At 40.1% G+C, this 23,548-nt stretch overlaps 1 protein-coding gene across 2 annotated transcripts in view; it reads right to left on the bottom strand.

Annotated features, from left to right (window-relative positions):
* The window catches only part of ppp2r3a (protein phosphatase 2, regulatory subunit B'', alpha), a 67,009-nt gene that overhangs the window by 34,766 nt on the left and 8,695 nt on the right, over positions 1–23,548 (bottom strand). Inside the window, exon 1 of one of the 2 annotated variants that reach the window (XM_028000025.1) lies at positions 2,131–2,213. The exons of the other annotated variant lie outside the window; for it this stretch is intronic. The gene's annotated coding sequence lies outside the window, so the exon portion shown is untranslated. Of the gene's footprint in view, positions 1–2,130; positions 2,214–23,548 lie in introns of those variants that run through there. 2 annotated transcript variants of the gene reach the window in all.

Raw genomic sequence — 23,548 nt, forward strand, 5'->3', positions numbered from 1 at the left:
GTTACTATGCAAACCAGATGTCTGTGAACAAGCCAAAACACAAGTCTAATAGAGGCCTAGCTGACACAAGGACCCAAAATCTGACCCTTGTGCCCCATTACGCCTTTCCTTTTCTCTCTTAGGACTAGTTTGGGTTTTTACCGGACTCAAGGAGATCCAAACAGGTCAGATCTGTGGAAGCTTGCTGAGCGCATAGGCAATTCTGTGCAGGATTGAGGCTGGAGACGTGTGAATCTGGCAGCCACTTGAGGGAGTTTTCTTGTTATGTCTGCCAGAAATATTGTCTGGAAGAAACCCAGGCTGACGGCACAAATCACTGCACTCTGGAGACACAGAGACATTAAGCACAAATATATATACACACACACACAGCTGTAGCTACATCTGCAGCTCTGATGGAGTCTGTTATAAAATGAAATGGCATGAAATTATAGGTTTTATAAGTCACATTATGCAGGTAGATCTGGGAATGGACCATTTTCATTCCATCGTAAACATAACCAGTTGTTTCTTGTCTTGTCTGTTTCATTGTATTTTCATGGAAGAATTAGATTAATCCGTTTAGTGGTATTGTCCATGACCTAACTGTGGATGCTTTACCATAAACATGGGTCAGTGTCAGATTATCAAGATATATTATAGACTTGAGTAAAAGATGTATCTCTATATTCACACAAAGTACTTAAATTAAAAATGTACTGCATGATCAAATGTATTCTTTAACAGAAAAGCAACAGTTATTTTTATAGCTGCTGAAATAATACGTGGTTCAGACACATTGCCATGCCATAAATTCAGAGTTTTCTAGACTGAAATTTCTTGGAGTTCTCAGTCCATTTATTTTATTTTGTTTTGCAAACTAAAGGATAAGTACAAATGTTCACTGTGTTCACAGCAAATATTTATCTGGAAATATTTGCATATGGTTAGTCTTTCACTCATTTTGATACCCAGATTTAGGCAAAAGTATTGAATAAAATAAAACAATTTACTTTTTATGCTAATTTAGATATCTAAGCTACAATATATGGAAAAAAACACTGACAAAACACAACATTTTAAAGGGATTTCCACAAAAAAATAAAAGAAAAATGTCCAATTGTACAAAAAATGTACCACTGGTACTCTGTTTAGTTTAAAAAGCATACCAAATATTTTACTAATCTGAATTCACCCCAAAATACACAACTTGACTGTGGTCTATTTGCACGAGAACATTCAGAGTTATGCAAAAATGTAATAACTGAACCCCTAAAAACAGCATCCAGAGACCCAGGCAGATTATCTTCTTGCAGAAAACATATACAGGCATCAAGGGGACCAGTCCTCCTCCTCCTCCTCCTGCTCTTCCTCCTCCTCTGCAGTCTGACCCCTCCAGTGCTGCACCAGCTGTTCACCCAACACTTTCCAGATCTCTGGGGAAAAACAACTACGTGGACACCTCAGCACCTCATTAGTGACAAAACTCCCCCTTAAGACTACAGGACACATGGTCACACACACACTCATGAGCATAAACACTATATAGTTCCTTAGGGAACCCGTTGAGGGCAGAGCAGAGGATGTTTTTGTGTTTCTGTGCATACGAGGGAAAATTGTGACTCACGTCTTTTCTTATGCTTCCTGGTTAAAACTGCCTGACCTTATAAGGGTGGCAGGCACAGTTTTGTTCACACGCGTGGATAAAAGCATCCCTACTAATTCCCATGCAGAGGGGCAGAAAAACACGCCGTAGATATGCAACATCGTGGTCCGTGTGAGAGTTTGATGATTAAAGCGGGGCTAAGAGCCTTGAAATCAGCTTCAGAACAATCACATACACACATTGCATGCATCCCCACACACACACACGCCCCCACGCACACACCTGTGTAAAAAACCAACACCTACACACACGTCTGCATCCTGCTTCACCGGGAGCTCGTTACTAGCTGGTCCCCGCATCGCCACTAATTCCAAAAACACATTTAGGTTGACGTCACGCCTTCGGCTGTGCTCTGCTAATGTACATGGAGTCAGTCGCAGCAGCCAGACATTAGATACACACAAACCCTCCTGTTGGCAAACCAGAGAAAATAACTCACACACACACAAAAAAAAAATACAACGTAATGCACAAAGACAGCTGACCTGAATTCGGACCAGTCAACACTTTATTTCTGCCACCTCCTACCACTCCAGACAAAAAGGCAACCAACGTACACACCAGCCGTATCCAACAGGGAATCGGCTGAAAAAAAATAAATAAATCAACACAACAATTCAGAAATTGGATCAAATCTAGCGATCGGGGCTCAATAACTCAGCTAATTTATTTCTATTCATTTTGGGCTCTGAAATTTCCTGGTAGACAGCTGCACTGACCTCATGCAACTTGGATTCTGTGCCTCTCCTCTCTTCCTTGATTTCCAAATGTAATGAGGACTTTGGATCACTAAGCAACTCTTTTTTCTTCTTGGCCCAGTCGACAAGTTTCCTGTGCGTCAGACATTGCTTAACATAAGGGATGCAACAAACTCTTTCAATCTACAATCCTCTAAACTTTGGATGTCCCTTTGCTTGTGAATCTTTTTGTCTCCCACTGCTCCCACTGTAGCCAATGGATTCAGCACTTTGGGAACAGCTGGCTTCTTCTGCGTTGACTTATTATGGCTTTGCCTTTTCGTGGGGTGTCAGTGACTCCTGGAAAACTGTCCACTCATACCTGTTTATTTATTTGCCAGGAAGTCCCTTGAGATAAAGTTTCTTTTTCAGTGGAGACCTGGCCAAGAGGCACACCAGTGCACAGTAGACAGAGCAAATTAAATAAAGGGTAGATACAACATAAAGCTTCCTAAAATTCACTTAAGTACAAAGCCAAATCAAAATAAAATTACAATTTTATAAAATAACATAACATTACTGTTAAAATTCCTTTAGATTGCATCTAGATTAACAGAAATAAACTCTTAAAATGTAAAGGATAAATTTCACTTTTTGAATTGAATTCCTGAAAAACATAAGCCTATTATATTAAGACCGCTCCATTGGCCTTTTATGAGTTTCTTTTTCTGTCCTACAGCTTTTCATGTGTTATTTGAGCTCTGAAGGTGTTTCTAGGGCTCCAATGCAAATGTTAAATCAGACATCTCCATGCCAACAGTCAGACTAGTACACCATAATGTGGCTGCACTGATGGCAAGGTGACTCTCTTTATTTTTCCCTTTCTTTTTTTTTTACTCAAGGCTGTACTCAATACAATGATTCCTCACTGCTAAAAGCAAAAGCGAAAGATGGTTAGGAGCTTATTTCTGGCTCTGGCTTTTTAATGGGGTACAAGTGGAGGTTTATAAAGCAGCAGCAATCAGAATTTAATGGATTAAAATGGATTAGAGATAACAGGCACCAAACTGCATGTGGAAATCCCCAATCAGCTTTTTTACTCCCCAGGACAAAGTAATTTGGGACAAAAATTCATCTACAAATTTAGCAGGACCCCATACCTGGGGACCATCATGTTGTTTTCCTTTATCCACAACACTGCAGCAGAAAGTGGTAATGGCTGGCTCTCTGTGCAGTAAATATTTAACGCAACCAGAACTGTGCATATCCAACGTATTGGATGAGAAGAGGGTGAACACAAACAGAGATCAACCAGTACGGGATAAAACCGAGCCAGGCGCTGGATTTTTCCCACGCTCCACATTTGGTTAGCAAAAGCCAGAAAGTCAAGATCTCACATTCCTCACATGCTAGTTTTTTTTTTCTTTTACATGCAGAGATATTCACTCACACAGCAGCATCTTAGCTACATACCGTAAACATCCAGTAAGTCATTTTGAAAAGTGAAAGAATCTGTTGGACCTACAGTCAAAATCTGGACAACTTTCAGTCTACATCAGTATCACACACACTAACTTAGGAATTTAAAATGTAGACATTTTTAGTAATTTAATGTGTTAGACCAACACAAATTACTGCAAGGAGATGAATGGAAAAATAAAAATAGCTTTAAAAAATTACAAATAAAAATCCAAACAAAAAAAATAAACACTTGTGTGCAAGTGAATGCAGTCTTACTGAGTCCATACTTTGTAAATCCAGCATTTGCCACAATTGCAGTTGCAATGCTTTTGGGGTGTGTCTCTACAAGCTTTGCACTAGTAGAGGTTGACATCTCTGCCCCTTCTTTAAAGCAAAACAGCTGCATGGAACCTGCCTATACTTATGGATGTTGATTGGGGAATGGTTCCATGTTTAGTCAGCTGCAGTTGTCATACGAGCCGCTAGAGGGCGCTGTGATTTTAGAATGACATTGAACGCGCATGAGTCTTATCGTGTCCTTAGCTTCCACCTCACTGCAAACAGTAACCCGTACAAACAAGCGCTCATGCAACATATATTCCTTATCAGGAATTGTGTTAAGTTGAACAGGTTAAGTAACCCAAGCCCAACATAGCACAGTTCTATCTGCGACTGTTTTTGTTATCTGCCTGGTCACGCGTAGAATAAACCCTACAGCTGTACTTGTAAACGGTGCTGCTCTCTTGCCAAGTCCCTCTTGAAAAAGACATTATAGATCTCAATGAGGTTTTTATCTGATTAAATAAAGGTTATTTTTATGTGCGCTTTCACACCTACAGAGTACTTCAAACAGAAAAGTTTCACTGTGAGACCTGGTTTCAAAAAGCGTCCGTGTGAGAGACTTTGATCACTGGAGACGTGTAAACTAGTGGCTGGATTGCGGCTTAACCGAAGCGCGACTTCAGGAAAACTAGATCTTAGATGAAGAGAATCTATGAATAACAATTTTCATTGACTGCCAGTTTATCAGTTGGTTTAGGGCTGAACTACAACTAAGCCAAGACCTAAACATGGTTTGATCTAAATCTCTACACTATAGATCCAGTTGTACTTTTAGGGTCATTGTCCTGGTGGAAGGAGAAGTCTTTTACATCCCCTTTTATACCCTGGTTGTCCCGTATTTATCTTCATCCACCTTCACATCATCTCCCACCAGCTTTGCTGTCCCCAGCTAAAGTAAAGTCTTGCTTCCCTAACTTTGGTTTAAGATGCTCCAAAACTTTCTCTCTGACCTGTCTGCTGAATGTCTTGCTGCTCAAGATGCTTTTTGTTCCCTTATGTCCTCTAATAAACCTCCAAGGTCTTCACAGAACACTTGCATTCATACTTAGTCACATCTGCCCTTAATTTTATTTAGGAGTATCAGATTAAAGAAGGTATAAACAAATATATCTTATAAACTGATTTATCAAGTAAGTGTAGCCAACGGTGAATTCGCCGCCTCTTGCTGGGTTTCCAAACTAATGTGATTGCTCTGGGTTCATCCATCAGGCTCTTCCTAGCTGATACTGATTTCATGTTTCCTCTGAGGCCTGACCTGACACCCTCACAGCACAGCAAAAGATAAAGAAAACATTCTGCATGTTATTTGATAGAGGTATTAGTTTAAAATTCAATAGAAAATGATGCACTTGTATTTCATTGAAACAAGTGCATCAAAGCACGAGCTGTTGGTTGCGGTTGTAGCACTTACTGAACAGGAAGACAAAAATACTTTATTCTATTGGACCGCCGATCAGACACTAATCAATCCAGGCTTCTCTATACAATGCCTCTACTACCAGCACTTGCGGCCAAATTGGCTTTAATAATATTTGTACATTGCTTGCCAACTTTCATGCAGAACGAGTCTGAGTCATGCCGAGTGTACGTCTTGCACAACCTCGTCCCACATGTCCAATTTAATAAACAAACACAAAACTGAAAACTCCTATTGAGCCAGTGAAGGACGCCCAGTTCACAGGCAGTCGAGAGAGAGAAGGCGTTTGCTTTAAGTGAAAGCTTTGACCAGTGCAGCACAATTAGGAGCAAAATCATTATTGAGGAACCCTCCAAAGGTGCTAACATTACACCATTGAAGTTCCTGATGTAACAAAAATAGCTTTCCTGGAAAGGTCTCCAGAAGTAGCACCTTTAAGTGCTGGCTAAATACAATGTATAGAATGTAATAGATCTCCAAACATGATATCTACGAGAGAGATTTGTGGTTTTTGTGGAGCAAAGAAGGAAGATGTGTTTTTATGAAAATAAGAGCAAATGTCAAATTTTCCTAAAATCCCATAGAGGAGCAAAAGTTAGAAGAGGAGTCTGTTTTGTCAAAGGGTTGTGTGTGTGTGGATGTATGTTTGTGTGTCGGGGTGGTGTATGGGTGTGTGTGCACACTGCTGTTCCTGTCCATCAGAAGGTCATATGAGGAGCAGATTAGGATTTCTAACCGCAAACCCCTGTCGCCATGGGCCTTCGTCACCGAGCCTGCTAGGAGAGTCATCCTGATCCGAACCGCTGGTGACTCACCCTCCCTTATCATGGCACCACGTCCCAAAAACACACACGCAAAAAAAGAAAAAAACACACGGCCAAATCAGGACTTTGTGATGCAGCCTGAGCTCGTCATCCCCCTTCACAACTCCAACATCTTGACCAATTTTGGCCAGAGCGGATCACTGACCACCGCATGACGCCAGCTAATGGTTATTTACTTGACTGGATGTTCTGATCATTGCTTGTTACAGTTTCCTCAAGTCACAGAGAAAGTATCAGGTGATTTATTATGAAGAACTCAAGCCTAATTCTTAGCTACAATAGTGTTTGAACGGAATCCTGTTCTTATGAAAACGACAATTTATCTTAATACTTTTTCCTTTAAACTCCAAAATATTGTGTATTTTTCCTAAATCACTTTTGTTAGGACCCTATTATTACTAATACAATTGCAAATAAGACTTGTTTCTTTAGATATTTTTGCCATAACGCACATATGATGTTGTGACCAGTTACAGTGCTCTGAAAAATCCATCCATATTTCTTTACCTCTTTCAAAAAATAGCATACAGACCGTATGCACAGTACTGCTCAGTGGAAACTAGGCGTTGGGAGAATCCTCTTCCAGGCTTGTGGAAGATCTTACTCTGGTCAGATAAGAACAAATTTGTAAGAATTCGACCTATATACCAAAACCAATGCGCAATGGGAATGTACCATAACCCTGAACAGGGTTATGTTACCTTGCAGGGAAACATAATGCTGGCAGTCTAATGCTGTGGAAAGCTTTTCACCAGCAGATACCGGAATTATGGTTGATAAGAAGATGACTGGAACTAAATACAAGGGAATTCATAAAAAAGAAACTGAGAGGTTTCAAGATTTAAGACTTGTATAGAGGTTCAACTTCCAGTAGGACAATAACCCTAAACATACAGCAAGAGATACATATAATGGAATGGTTCAGATAACAGCATCTTCATGCGTTAAAATGGCTCAGTCTGTCTGATCCTCTGATTCAAATGAATGGAAAGTAAATGACTTGGAAACATGCATCATTTTTCATCTGCCAGTCCATTTCTGCCTTACTTGGTGTTGATCTGTCACAAAAAGTCCCAATGAGATTTATGGATGTAACATGACGAAACATGAAAAGGACCAAGAGAGTTGAATGCGTCTAAGAAACAATAAGGGCATTCTATATGGTGAAAACTTAAAATGAAAACACCATGTGTTGTTTGCACATAAACCAGCAGAGATAATAAACAGAAAGTTCATTGTTTCCCAATTTTACCAGAACACGTCAACCATGTTTTCAGTCTCTGACTGTAGCTCTTGTTCAACTCACACAGCTTTATCAAAAAAAACAAAAAAAAATTTTAGACGTTCAAGCAGTCATTATACTGTACTGATTATACGTGTGTCTATTTTCTTATAAAATATCTGTTATAAGAAAATTAGATTCTGTCTCCCAGAACTGGATTGATTGCCTCTATATTCCCTCCTCCATATATATCCTTACACAACCTTTCACTGTGTTGGATGTCAGGTGTTTCATCAACACCAGAATGACTGTAGCTAAAACCTTGAATAGATTTCAATTTTGAAAAGATATTTAGCATTCCTATTACGCCGTGTGACGTAATGACTGAAAACAGTCTAACAGTTTTCAGAAGCCCAACAAAACTCCTGAAACGACTTCTTTGTAGAGCAATAACAGTCCGACTAAGCAGTGCAGACGTGACACTTTGTGCTGCGAGCCGTCACTTTAAGCCCTGTTAGGGGGGTATTTACAGCCCGACGTACAAACAAGACCATAAAACCGGACCCGCTTCACCTCCCCCTCACCCCTTCCTGCTTCTTTCTATTAAACCTGTGGTTGAGCAAAACCTCAACAGACAGAAAGAAACAAATTAGTGCATGTTGTGGGACCAATAAAGCCATGAAGTGAAAATGTAACAAATATTAAACAGCTTGCGGGATCAGTAACAGCTATGGACGAAGGCACCACACGAGCGCTGGAGTGTTTATGTAAAGATGATCAAATTAACTCGAGATATAAACGTAGAACTACAAACACTTATAAAAAAGACAGACCCAAATACACATGCACCCCACATCCTCTGTTACTAGGCTATTTTCCTCCCTGCTGTTTAGCGTCTATTCTTGGAGTCGTGTTTGTGCATGTGACCCCCGGTCTCCACTCACGGTCAAATGTCCGACTGTCTTTTCATCTGGAGAGTGTGCATGTTTACCGAGTCGTTCTCTGTCAGTGGGAGTGTCGCACAGAGACTGGGGCCATGTGAACACCCACTGCTCCACATTACTCACACACTTCCCTTGTCCTAAATCCCATCAGTCGCTTCTCTTTTTACCCCAACCCTGTTGTCTTTCATTGAGAAATCCTTCTATTTGCTTTATTCTTAAAGACTTTCCTCGCCTTTTTTCTTTCATCTGTGTTCTTTTCACCAAAACCTCATTAGTTCTATCGGCTCTCGGCTCGCTTAATGAGACACGTAACAGTGTCTTCCTGTTTGTGACCTGTCCTCCTGTCTACTCATGCCTCGCTGGCGCTGGGAACTTGCTTCACATTTCATCACTTTGAGACATCAATATACACAGCAATATTTCTTGTTCACTTGCACCTAAATGTCAATTAGCCACATAAAACTTTTGTGTTTTGCTCAATTGATTTTCTATGACTTCCTGTTGACAGCTGTTTGCTTTGGTCTATTCATCCCTTTGTCAAGTTGTTCACACCTTTATACCCACATGTTCCAAGCACACCTCTGTTTTGTACTCGTAAACAAACTTTTCATATCATTGTACTTAACTCCTATGACAAACAGTGTCTTGCAAAAGGTATTTACCATACATTTCTGCATATTTCATAAATATTTTATGTAATAGCCTGACACAACCATTATTGGCATACGCCGCCATTGTTGGCAGCCATGCGGAGGCATCGTAAATGCTCTTACTGACTACAATCGGTGCATATTTACCGTGGAGTAGAGCGGAGATGTCAGCAGTGTAAATCGTGTTTTATGGATTTCTTAAATACTCAACCGTGAGTCTTTGTACAGTTCCACAAAAACTATTTACTAACTTCATGACCCCTAAATGCATTTGACGGTCAGCCAGGTAAGGCCTCAATAAAACACACTGACGTTTGTGATTGTGTTAAAGTCTGCATGACAGCCTATAGCCACGTCCTATTTGCACATATGATTTGGTTGTTTATTGGTTTCTTATTATTTTAAATCCTCAAGTGTTAAGAGCATGTACGTCTCACGGCAACCTCAAAGTGATAAAGTATAATGCAAAACTAGGGCACAGCAAACGGTAAAACAACCAGCATCTGTTTGAGTTTGTTTCCATTCATTTATATTTTGTTACTCAAAGTAAATTTAGCAGATCTGTCTGCTCATCTGCAGATGACAGAGGCATTAGAGGCAGAATGCCTCTAATGAGTCACTTAAGTGTCTAGCACCTTAATTGGATGCTCTTGCATAAACGATTGAGAGTCCATTATTTTAGTCGCGATGAATCAGCTCTTCTCCGGTAAAATCATGAAAACAAGATGATGATGGTTGTACTAGAGTAAAAAAAAAAAAAAAAAAAAAAAAAAGTAGAAACAAAAGCATAATACCACAATAAAAAGAACATGTTCATTTAAATGAGTCAGAAAACTGGGTTTGGTCGCGCCAATTATTCTGAGTAAACAAAAGAAGCCTAGGAGAGGCCGGTCTGTCTTCCAAAAATAGCTGCAGGCTACAGTTACATGTATCGACAGCATGCGGTGAACATCTGTTCATAATATGGCAGCAAAATGGCAGAGATTTACTGCATGAGCCGACTTGAGAGTTACTTAACAGATCCAAATAACGTAAAAACCAGGATTTAGGAGAAAGAACACGAGGGAGGGACTGCCTGGCTGCGTTGTCATTAAGCAAGAACACACTGTCGAGACAGCATGCTGAGACCAAGGTGATCTCAGGTGAGGCTGAAGAGTCTCTTCTGGTGCAACCCAAGCCACCATAGAGACCTGGGGTTCTCATTTGTTTCGATCACCTTCGAGGCTGAAGAAAACAACACAATCAGGGGTAGAAAGACAATGGCTGCAGCTTTGTATGAGTCACCATGTCACACAAACACACATGCACACACACACTCCCCTGGGCTGGGCTTAGAAAAGAGCATTCCCTCATTACAGCAGCAGTTCAAAGGCGATGTGGGAACGCTTTGCAGTTTCTGTGGCTCTAACTTGCTGCAGGCCTGAAACTTCCTGCTGACTACTGTCCCGATGCACAGACACTCTGACCGATAACGGTGTGCAACTCGCACGCAACTGTCCGTTTCAGTGAAGCAGCAGCGCTTCATCAGAAAGTGGCTGTTAATAAAAAATTTTTTTTTAAATGTAACCCAAAGCTTAAAAGCACACAAGTTTACACAACACCTCCTGGGAGAGGAGGAAAACTGCTCAAGACGATGGGATTTCAAAACAAACAAACTGCAGGCGGAAACTGAAGCCAAGCAGAGTTATTAGCTTCATTTTAAAAACGAAGAGAGATTGAGTTTCGGTCATTTAACTTTGGCTTTTCATCTGTGGAGATGCATCCAGCTGCAGAAAGGACGCAAGTGACCTTCTGTAGCAGCGCTGGAATAACCGAGGAAGACACGACTGGAGGTATTTCCTGCCATGCAGAGAGCACTGAATGTGGGAAGCGATTTTTATTTGAACTCACTAACCCTCTTCTCTTTATCATCCTAAGACTAGCAGACTCTCCAACTGGACTGTCAACGCTGGTCTGCTCAAAAGGCTGTGGATAATCCCTGTTATCAAAGCATGATTTTCTAATTATCTTAATAACTTACTGACCTATTTCCAACGCTGAGACCGGGCCGTTAACTAAAGTGCATACAGCGTGTGCCCGGTTGTGCTAGAAACTGAACAGAACAGAATGAAACAGCAATATTACAAATCCCAAAAGCTAAATGCTTAAATATTCCCACATACTTTACAGTAGAATATTTGTGCAAATTTGTTTTCTATATACTTAAAAATCCCAAATTACTATGTTTAACATTGATGTAACACATAAAAAACATGAGAGTGAAACATATTACTTACAACCTTTCAAATGAGCTCATTGATCTACTCGGCTTTCTTTTTTATAAACTGGTATCCATAAAATGTATTAGTTTCTTTATCTCCTCTCAAGCAGAATCCTCCAAGGCAGCAAGTACTGCCTCGCAACTGGGATTAAAGAGTTGCATTGTTCATACCTCCTGCAAATCTGTTACTTCGAAAAATGAGAGTAATATGTTCAATAGCATGTAAATAGTTTGACAAAAGAACCAGGTCAGTGCTACAAAAGCAAGCAAGTTATTGAATGTAGATTACTGAGATCTGTTCTGCATGAAGATTAGAGGTCCATGAATCCATCCATGCAGAGGGTTCTAGCTTTCTCCAGCGACCAATGAATAAGAGGCAGGGTACCTCTAAATGACTAAGCATTAGGGATGTACAATATTGGAAACAACTGTTGTGATTTCTTTCTTACCTTGTGATATAAAAAAAATACAAGAATATTGTATTGAATATTCAATACAAGAATATTCAATACAAGGATGGTGCAAGTTATCCTGCACCATCTTGTTCTTAATTAATCTACACAGGTTGTACTTTTTTGTGAATGTTAAAATTATGATTTTGTCTGTATTTGAGAGTGATTCACTTGTCATATCTGCCTATTTTCTTCATTCCTCCTTCTTATCTGTTCTTCCATCACTCTGTGACTCTGGCATTTTGGACAATGTCATTAGAGTCCGGTGTGACCATCTGCCAGTGGGAGACTCTGTGTCCAGCTGGCTGAATATGACATGCCAGTTCATAACACTCAGAATATTAGACAACAATTATTGCACTCCGGTCCTTTGCGATATGAATATTGCACACACTGATACTGGGACGGCGATGTATTTGCGACATATTGTATGATTCTTGGAAAAGAAACCAAATACTGCATCCACTGATATTGGATGTAACCTGTTGTGCTGCAGTTATGAAAAGGCAAGAGCATTTCTTGTATCGGTGTTTTGAAGAAACACAGATAAAGAAACTTTCTAAAAACTGACAGCTGGTTGTTTCTAAACAACAAACGTGCTCAGTTGTGAGGTAAAATAACATAAAAAAAGAATTTTTTTTAAAACCACAAACCAAATGATCAAAAATGTAGCTTATACATAAACTATGTACTAAACACATGAAATCTACCAAAAATAAGGCTGGTAGCATTGTATCCTATGATTTGCACCAGAGAACATTTGTTTTTTATTCCTATTCCTATTCCTTTGAAGTATTAATCATTTTAGTCCACAACCTGTTAAAGTACTCTAACAGTATGATAATAAGTACTGCCTTAACTGATTATAAACGTTTCTATGGTTTGTCGTTCAGAAAGCATAGCCTTCACTAAGCTGAACAATGCTCATTCAAAGGTGAAATGTTTTATTTTACAGTGTTCAGCTTTTTAAAAACCAACCACTTAAATTCTGAAAGGTTGCTCCATTAAAGCATTTAAAGTATATTCCTATAATATAACATATTCATTTAAGGTCAGCGGCTCCTCTGTCATTACTACCTTATGAATATGTATGAACCTGACTGCCTACGTTTTACTACTGCAAAGAGTTAGAGCCTGAACTCTCACTGCTCATATGTACGGCTGCACGTGTGTGCATGTTCCTGTAAAAGTTCAGAAGGTGGTACAGTCTATATTTCTGGTAGGTGCATGACTGTCTTTCTCAATAAGCGTAAATGTGGCTGTGAGGCCATGTTTCCACATAACATGAACAGACAGTTCTATGTTTCCAAATTTCCAGATGGAAGTTCCTGGGGGAAGGCAGACACACAGTCATCCTGACGGTCTCCTGCCAAGTCCCCGCCACACATCTATTTGCTGTTCACACACTCACCATGAAGAAGTAAATGCAGACACTTTGGCACTAACATTTTGAGTAAGGAAATGTCCGTACGTCCTAAAAGGTTTACCAAAACAAAAAAATAAGTGTGGATAAATGTGCTTGAATTAAAGTAAAAATAATTATTTAATTCAAAAAATAGAGTAACGGTAAAGTCACCGTTACTCTAACAACTGTGTACACTTTACCTGCCACTACAAACACACGTTTTTGATTTGATGTGGCCCCTCCTGCAGCAGTAACAGTGTGACTGTTTGGGTCTTTGAAGCTCAGAGCCACTAAACCTCTGGGAGACTCTGGACTCAGTCCTCGCCCCGTCTCCTTCCCTCAGCCTACAACTAATGAGCAGTTTTCCAAAAAGCTTTATTATAAGGCGGGGAGTGTTGTTAGTTCTAATGATTGCTACAAAAAGTCCTGCATCTCAACGTCAGCTTAAGTCTGGTGATTTCATCGGCTTTTGGGAAATTTCTGGTCTTCCAAAGCCATCCAAGATTTTTTTTTTTTTCCCCCCAAGACTTCCCAGAATTTTTGATCCCTCTCTGCCCTGCTACCTTTTAGAATAAGGCAGAGGAGCCTTAAGACAGAGAGAAACTTTACATTATAGAATATATTTCACTTCACATGTCTGAAGTCTGACAAGTCCCACTATTTCAATAACATACCATAAATATGTGTTAGATTCAAAGGAAGAAGAAGAAGAAGATGGATCATATGCCCAGGGCAACGCTGTCATCCTGAGGTGTGCAATGTATATTTACATTGCACACCACCCGCCGGAGGGGGGAAGAGCAGCTTGCATTACCCTGATTCATCCTAAATGATGAATGCATTAGATACCTTCCCTTAGAGTCATAATTGTTCTTTAAAACCTATGCCTTCATAGAAGATGAACCTTAAAACCAAAATCCTCTCGTCATCTCAATCCCCCCCTCCTTCTACCACAACATATAAGAAAGAATGTCATTTATTTTTAAGCATATTTAATGCTAACCCCTCGGCAATGCTCTTCTTCATACCAGGAGTTCTATAAACTACATTTCATAAAGCAGTCAGATTAAAGTAACAGGAGGGAAAGTCAGATTTAATAGAGGCTTTAACTACCCAACAGTCTGCAGAATCAAAATTGATTCATAAACTGTTAATTTTGCATTACGGTGTGAACGACACGACGTCCTCATTCCCCAGAAAAGCAACAAAAGAAACTATCATATATAGAGCGTCTCCAACAGGCATGGAGAACGATAAAGCAACAACACATTCACAGTCGGGTCTGTCTAAAACCAAAGTCTGTCCCAACCCATAAGCACACTTCATATTTGAGACCCTGTTCATATCAGCACACATGTGACACCACATCAAGTATCATCATCTCATTCACCTAAAAATACATGTATATAATGCTAAATATTACCCTGTTTCTGAGACACACTAAAGTACATATTTTTCGTAAATTGCATTGCAAAGCTCTTTGCATAGCTGTATAAATAAGACCCTGCTTGAGCGGTTTGCAGCCTGCAGGCAAATGCGACGTGCAGCGGTGTCACAACTGCATATTTCTCTACCTAGGGCTGAAAATACTCCTTAAAAAAGAAAAAAAGTTCTTCTGAGTTGCTGAGTGATAAAAAAAAAAGTCTGTCTTAGTTTTATCACATACCACAAGTTTATTCTGTAAAAAAAAAAAAAAGGCCGAGAAGGCATGGAGGGAACTCTGGGAAATAAATAATTTACAGAACATTTCTTTCTGCAAGCAGAGAAATGACGTCAGAAGCTGATAAGTGAGAAATGCCGGGGATGAAAAGCTATCTAGAAATGCTTTGAGTGTTTCTTGGCTCTAAACCTGCAGTGTATTGTAAGGGATCATTTATATGTACACATGCTTGTATGTAAAGTGACTGAACTTCAGGGCATATGAACACAAACATACAGTCTTCTTCTACAGTGTGTGACTTTTCGATAAGGATAAACAAACATCTATTTTTAGCTTTGCTTAAGTTGTAATTATTGACGTCTTTAGCAATCTGCAGACATATTGGACTACATGTCGGCTTCGGTGTGCACTGTCTTTAGCGCATGCCTGAACGTGGGTGTTTTGGGCATGTAACCAAGAAAGTTATCAACAACAACAAACGCGACTCCGACGGGTTCCCATGAGCGCTCTGCCCACACAGTCTGCCACTGGATAGAGTTGCAGTCGATTGTGAAACTCTACACAATGCCCCTACAAATAAACCAGTAAATCGCTGCTGAATCACAATGTTGCCATGATGAAATTACAGGGTAATTACAGGCCACATCAACGTGAAGTTCAACGTTTCTTAAATGATTGCTTTTTAGACGTTTTTAGTCTTTAATTAGGATGCAGAAAAAAGTGCTGGTTTGTGTAAACACGGCATTTGGATTGTAATACTAGCATTGTAATTGCAGAATAATTTTGCAGATTTTTGTCAACTTTAAGAATAACTTTAGTGCCAAGTGCTCGGTACATAGGATTTGACTACTGTCAAGAAAAATCATTTAGTGCAATCAACGTGAGTCAGTGTGTGTTATTTACTATTTTCACGGAGTCAGATTTCAGGAGTTACTGTGCACATTACTACTGTTACTTACAGTAACTGAGGCAAGATGGGAATCCAGACCTATTAGGCAGAGAACACAATTAAAAAAGCTCAGCAGGAAACTCATAAAAAGACTCAGTAATCTGAGACTAACCCAACGGAGATCTTTTCAAGTTGCTATTCTTTTAGCACTAAACTCCCTCTGCGCGTTTCTATTCTTCCCTCATGACTCAGCAAGCAAACACAGTTTGGTGCACGAGCAGTAAATTTACATTTACTGCTCATTAACGGACAGACTGCGCGTAGCGATGGTAAGCGAACAGCATGACGCCGGCTGATGACAGAGGAAAGAGTGATCGATGGGAATTTGGCATCGTCCAACCAAGAAGAAGGAAAGAAAAGAAAGAAAGAAAGAACAGAGCTGACATTACAGGGCTGAAAGAAAAGACAGGCTGTGAAGAAAAGCCTGGCAGATTTGGTTCGCAGGTGATCTGACCCCAGCTGCAGCCTTTGATTCTCTTCAGTTCAAACACATAGCAGGAGTATCACCGCACCGATGAAAGAAAGTCGGTGAGATCAAGCAAAAACATCTTGGATCTCCTAGGTGGGGAGGATTTGACACACACATCGTCAGCTCCAGTAGCAAAAGAAGTTTGTAAAAAAAAAAAGGGGCACATCGAAGCGCGTCCACCAATATCAGAAAACGCCCGGTGGTCATTTAGTTTGCTCCGGGTTTCTTTTCAGTGCATAATCAAATATGGATCCACACAAATGCAAGTACCTGCAGCTCCTGCGAAGCTAAGAAGAAAGAGAATCAAAATTTCTCCTCCCCTCGAGGGGCCCTGACCGACCTGGCCAGATGAGGAGGCAAAGACAGACGAAATCTGCTGTCAGGATTCTGTGAGCAGATCACAAGATAGATAAGAAGAAATGCAGCATCTTGCAAAACCAGTCAAACACATCGAGATTTTACAGATTTTTTGTGATAATACAATCAAAAACTCCAGCATATTGTACTGGGATTTGAGATGGCAGACAACACAAAGCATTGCGTAGCTGTAGAAGGATTTTCACTTTTGTCTTACAGATAAAAATCCCAAAGTTGTGGCAACAGTACCAAACACACATCGACAGCAACAAAAGTAGGATTTAGATAAACGCATTCTGGTGTATGAAAATGGCCCGGTCAAAGTCCAGACCTACATTATTTTGGGAGTCTGTGGCAAAACTTTTAAAGCAATTGCACACTTCAAATTTGAGTTCATGCAAAGTATGAAAAAATTTATACTTTTACCAAAAAACAGAAGGGAAAAATTACAGGGAGACTGAAGAGAAGAAAGAACAACATAAAAGTGTGGTAACACGGCACATGCCAACCTCCCATTTTTACCTTTTAGCTTGCATCAAAAACATCAAGACAAGTAAAACAACGGCGGTGAAAAGATATAAAACAGTCTCAAACTGTAATTTCTTAAAATGTCATGATCAATCTAAGCAGCTGGAGTTGAGTAAATAACCACATTTCCTGCATTTCAGGAAAAAACACATGACAGGAAACAAAAAGGCAACAAATATCTGGTCACATGTAACCACAAAGCTGTTCGAAGCAAGCTCTTTCTTTAACAAAAACAGTAAAATGTCTCTGGTGTCCCAGAAGAGAGGTGGGATGGAGAAAAAGAGCCTTGTTTGAGGATTTTGCAGTTCTCAGCAGGCTGCGCGGCTCTGCTTTAACTACCAGCTCACGTTACCTTTATCTGTCTGGTGTCTGTGCATGTCTGGGGGATCCAGCAATGTCTGTAACCATGGAAACCACAAGGACGTAGAACTGACAATCATAGGAAGTGCTGGCATATTGTGCAGATGCCACAGACATTAAGGCTTCCACACGCATAAGAAGAAAACGTCATGATCAAAATGAGGAAAAAATCTCGCCTTCGACATCCTTGAGCGTCCGCTGGGGGTTTTGTCTCTTTGTGCAATTGTTATTAAAATAAATATTCAAACTTTTGGATTTACCTTAGGAGGAGACATGAGCTCACTCGCAATATGAGACATTTGCGTGGCGTTCAGATCATCAGAAAACTCCACCACGGTTGTCAAAGTTCAGCTTGCTACCGAAGGGGAAATTGATCCATTTGTTTCTTTCTGTGCCCAGTCTTTTTCTCGCAGCTCTAAAATCAATAGCCTCCACAGAAACTAATAAGATGTGAACTTACAGTCTTCGTGGAAGCCTTCCAGGTTAAAAGAAATTATTTCTGAGAAAAAGATTAAAGTGTGTACAGTCTGCCTACATTCTTCCTCCAGCTCTAAAGTTAGCGGCACAGCACTCTAAGGACTGGAGAGGATAGTTTTTGGCATCCGTTTGAGTTGCAGGAATGTATAATCTCAGGGTAAATATCCATAAAGTCCACCACTAACTAAGAAAAGCAAGAAAGCAAACTGAAAAATGGATTAAAAAAACAAACCTCACTAAGTCATCAAAAAGTTAATTTATTTCAGGAATTTAGTTTTTTTGTGTGTAATTTATAGACACTAATGAACCAGAGAAGGTATCTGAGTTAAGAAAAAAAAGAACTGGACTGTTGCTCAAAGTTGCAGTTTTCTTTATCGATCTTTAAAAAGTCTGAAATCCTGCTGATTCCAATTTTGGCCGATGCTTTTTTTTTTTTTGAAATGTCGCCAAATATAGCAAGAAAGATGCTATATTTAGCAACTTTCTTGATAAATATAGCAACTGTTGGGTGACAACCGTCACTGTTGTCAACTGCAGACGTGGGCCTATGTATCAGTCAACCCTCTGTCATTTGAGAGACTGGTTGACTTTTAGACCTTTGTGGAGGTAGGTAAGATCGGTGGATAAGATCCCCTCCACATGCAAGTATCGGCCGATCACCAATCTTCCAAAATGAAGGAAATCGGCTGGCCGATAAATCAGTGCATCCCTAGGCCAAACATCTCGGTACACATGAGCAGAACCATGTTGCATTGATACAGTAATTCAAACATAAGGAGCCCCAACCAGCTGCATGTAGCTTAAAGTTTATGGACACACTTTTCACTGGGATGACGTCTCTGTATTAAAAACCCTTTACTTAACTGGTCTTCTGTTATATTCCTATTTTTTCTTGAAGCTCAATTTCAGATTTTGAATGAACTGCTTTGTCAATGAGTCTACTTCATTTAGTTATATCCATTTAATGAATAATTTTAGGACATAATCCTAAAATTATCCTCCTGTCATTGTAACAGAATTAATAAAAAGAAACACAGAGTTAACGAGGTGCTGGTAACAAAGACATGTTCACTCAAGCTCAAATTAGCCTTTGTGGGTACAAAGATCATTAGGATTAGATGTGCTTGGCTGAGCAGAGAACCTCTAATGAGACAACAACAAAGAACGAATCAAAAGATACAAATGAGCCTTTTTACAAACTACAGATGGTGACAAATGTAATAGTTACTGATCCTATTTATTTTAATTGAAAATGTAATAAGTTACAAAAATGAGAGCAAGAGTGCATCTTAATTAGACCCTAATGTTTCCATGTTTGGGGAAAAAAGTTGAGTAAAATAAATATGCTGAAATCTTGTCTTTTGTTTTTGATCGTTTTTTGATGTAAAAAAAAATGAATGTATTCCTGGAATATTCTGTTAGCCAAACTCTGTGCATGTATAAGTGTGTTGCAAAATCAAACAACACTGAAGATGGTTTCTGACAGTTGACTTAATATGTTTGTGACTCTAGACCACTTTCCGGGGAAACTCAGTAATGAATTTCGGAACGCCCATCAAGCACCCACCCAATTGAAGAAACATTTATTGGCGAAGAAATAAGAAATAAGCCTTTATGCAAATCCAACTTTTATGGCATCACGATAGCCTCACTACACAAAATTTGTTCAGTTAAGAAATAGTTAAACAAAAATATCAGATCCTACTTTTTTAGTCGGGATGATGCATAAGATAAAGAAAATCTAAAAAGCTTACTAATAGAGAACATTTAACAAGAGAATTGCAACGTAATAAACTATTAAATGGAGCACTGGTCATCCACCATTCTTGTTTTGTCTGTTTGATCGCTCAGCTTCCTGCCTCCTGTGGTGCAGAATTGTGTTTTTGAAACAGAGACGGATGAAATGTGACATGAGAGTTCAGACTGAGGACACTTCAAAAAGCATTGCATACATATACAATTTAAAACCACAAATGAAACTAACCTGTATCTGATTGTTAAAAAATCCCAAAATTGATATATATCGAAATATATTTTTTTCTTCATCTTGTTTTCTTGCATCATTAGGGTAATGATTCAACAAATATACCCACATTAAACAAATAGTTCATAGGACACTGTCAGCCGGCATCCGTGGCTTTAAGAGTCCTCAGACCTAAACTATGTTGAAAACTTATTCATTTTTTCTTAACTTTTTCAAACTACCTAAGATAGCATTGTTCTACTAAGATACAAAATGATTTAAAAGCTTTTTCTACATAAAGTTGGACTCGATACGCTGATCAGGATCAAAATGTTCCGCCATCAAAATGATCCAAAGAGTTTTGTCCACAGTGGAAGGAAGGAAGCATGGATGGAGCATTAAACTGCACTGAAGTTCACACACATGCACAGCCACTAGTGGTCAGACTGGAAGGCATGAGGGAAGCTGGAGTGTGCTTGGTTCTGACCAGTTCATCGTATACTGCCTGCCAACAGTCCACCGCACACACGTATTTAAACACACACCACTGCTTCGTCCAACCGCAGCCGAGCGGAGCGCGTCCGCTTCTGTGTCTGTCTACGTGTTCCTCTGCAAAACGTGACCTTATTTTTTGGGCTTGAATATCAACGCTCGCCGCTGGCTCCGTGGTCGCGCTACACCGTCCTCTAAGTGTGCATGCGCACGGAGCTGCAGAGCAAACAATGACGGGCCTCCCTGAGTCTGTGTTTAGTGACCGAGATAAAGGCTGTCATTCCTCTCGCAACACCAGCACACTTCCGGCTTCCTCCAGCCAGAACGAGGAAGAGATGCACTTGAGCCTTGACAGTGTCAAAGCAATCTTATCTTGCCAATGACGCTCCGTAAATGGATTAGGATTAAAGTGAGAGGAGAAAAACAAGGAAGGGCAAACTAGTACAACTGGGTCATTTTCACTCCCCTAGAGAGAGATTGCTACTTCCCTCCTCCACCTCTCCCTGTCCTCCCAACTCACATTTTAATTTACTAACAGCTCTGCAATAGCTGTACTCTGCCCTGACGTACAGACTGGCAGAGCAAACAGAGGCAAAGACTCTTTGCTTGTTTCCCAAGAAGGACAGAAGATGTTTAGACTGAAGGTCTATTGCAAAATGGGTGGATTTATCCAAATCTCTTGTATTTTACTCTCTTCTCGTTGTGCAACACACTGCATATGCATTTCCTTTACGTTTCATCGAGCTCAGTCTTCCAATTTTCCATCCTTCGGTCTGTCTCCCACAGTCTGTGGTCAACTATGAGACGCATGGTCTGCCCACACTGACAAATAAAAGGAAATCATTTACCCCAGGCATGTTGTTAGTTGATATGTTGTGCAGTTATGGATGTTGCAGGCTTGAACATCTTACACGTAAAGCAGCCAAAGGCGCCTACTGCCAGCCAATGATGTCACATCTTCGTCTTATGACCTCTCATGAAAAGTATCCTTCGCTTGGCCGCATACCTTTCCAAATTCCAAGCAAGAAAGCCTAGCCTATAAAACTGACACCATGACAGATTTGTGCTGCTATTGGAAACCACGGTTAGTTACATTTCAAAAGTAAGCGCCCCCAAGCATAATTGTAAAAAAGTGAAAGTGAAATTCAGGAACTCATCAATCAGGAATTTACATACATGTATTAAAAAAATGGATATTTCCAACCCCAACTGCAACCCCTAATCAAGTGTTTCTGCTGCTTTTACCAAACCAAACAGTGCTGAAAGTATCCTGTAACAGAGCAGCCATTATGTTCCACAACTCAGGCCTATTGAGATCTACTCCAATCTCTTAAAGTGCCTTCCAGAGTACTTATTATACACACTGATCATTTTTCACACACAAAGTAGCACATAAATGTGAAGAAAGAAGGAACACTTGATGTTCTTTGTATTTTTACTTCAACAAAAATCTGAAACCTATCCTGCAGGTACTGTTGCAAGTCTCTTGGAGGATGTCAGCTTGAACAATTTAATTTTTACCCTTTTTTTACCTCAAGCTGGAAAAATTGGATTGAAGGTTTCCGTCTACAATCAATCAATCAATTTTCAAGGTTTTGACTTTGACTTTTTTCCATACCATTCCACTGTAGCTCTGGTTGAAGTTGTTGTTCTGATGGGAAGTGAAACCCTGCCTCAGTCTCAAGTCTTTCGCAAACTCTAACATGTTTTATTTCAGGCTGGGCCAACATTCAGCTCAATCCATCAGTTTCGACCAGCTCCCCCATGTGCCTGCTGAAGAGAGGCATCTCTACGGCATGATGCTATCACCACCATATTTGAAGCTTGGGATGTTGGGATATCTAAGGCATGAATAAAGTTTGCAAAACTTCGTAGCTTACCTTTACACAGCTGGATTGCAAAGGGGTTCTGATAGAGCAATGATAGAACAATTCACTGGACTAACATCTGCAATTCCAATGAAATACATGGTGTTTTACTTTAATCTAAAAGACTTTTACAAGGTACTATTACTTTTTATGGTAGCAACAACTGTGCTGTGGCATCACTTAGGTTGTCAAGATGCCATACATCTGCTTTCCAGACATTTAATCAAAGCCGAGTCCTGACTTGCAGAAACCGAGGGCTCCCTGCAGAACCACAGCCACACTCTTAACTCCTATATTCTTGCAAATTCAATTTACCTCATTTTTATGCGAGACTGGGTTCATCTGGGTCCACAGCCACAGAAGAAAGAAATGATGAAAAGAGCAGATGGCATAGAATTATCATAAAATGAAGCAATATAACATTTTTAGCCTCAGACTGATTCATGTCTGAAACCAGGACCAGGAGGAACCAGAGTCCCTAAAGGTGGTGGTATTTCTTTCTCCCTTTTCTCTCTTTTTTTTCTGTCATGGCAAGTTCCCTGCCGCTGGAGGAATGCCTTGTTCTTATTCAGATGCGTGTGTACATGTGGGTATTTGTGAAAATCTGAACAAAGAGGGCCTGTGTTGACAGCGGGGACACAATCAAGTACTCAATGGATAGCCATTAACTCATCACACACAAACACACACACCCACACAAATTCCAGAGTCCGCAGTTGAGAAGCATTGACATTCAGACCCAAGCAGCCAATCAGCATGTTTCACCGCAGCCACAAAGGAACCAGTCAATGAGCAGCGAGGGGGATGTTGGGATTTTTGTGAATCAAAGATTCTCATTCCTGTTTCAACAATCTTCCTCCTCCTTTTACTTTCTCCTAGTTCCGTTTTTTTGTTTTTCTTTTCCCAGGGTGGATCTCTGAGTGGTTAAAGGTGGAGAGGAGAGGCCACTGGGCACAGTGCACCTCCCACTCACTCATGTATGAATCACCCTATTGTGGGTTGGGTTCAGCAGCAAACGCTGTTGCTTTCGATTTCAAAACTTAGTTTGGACTTTATTTTGACAAAAACTTGGATCTTATCCACTTTCTGTTGTTGCTGGTTTGGCCTGGATTACCATGGACACCAG

Source organism: Xiphophorus couchianus, chromosome 19, assembly GCF_001444195.1.
Source record: "Xiphophorus couchianus chromosome 19, X_couchianus-1.0, whole genome shotgun sequence".
Lineage (NCBI taxonomy): Eukaryota > Metazoa > Chordata > Actinopteri > Cyprinodontiformes > Poeciliidae > Xiphophorus > Xiphophorus couchianus.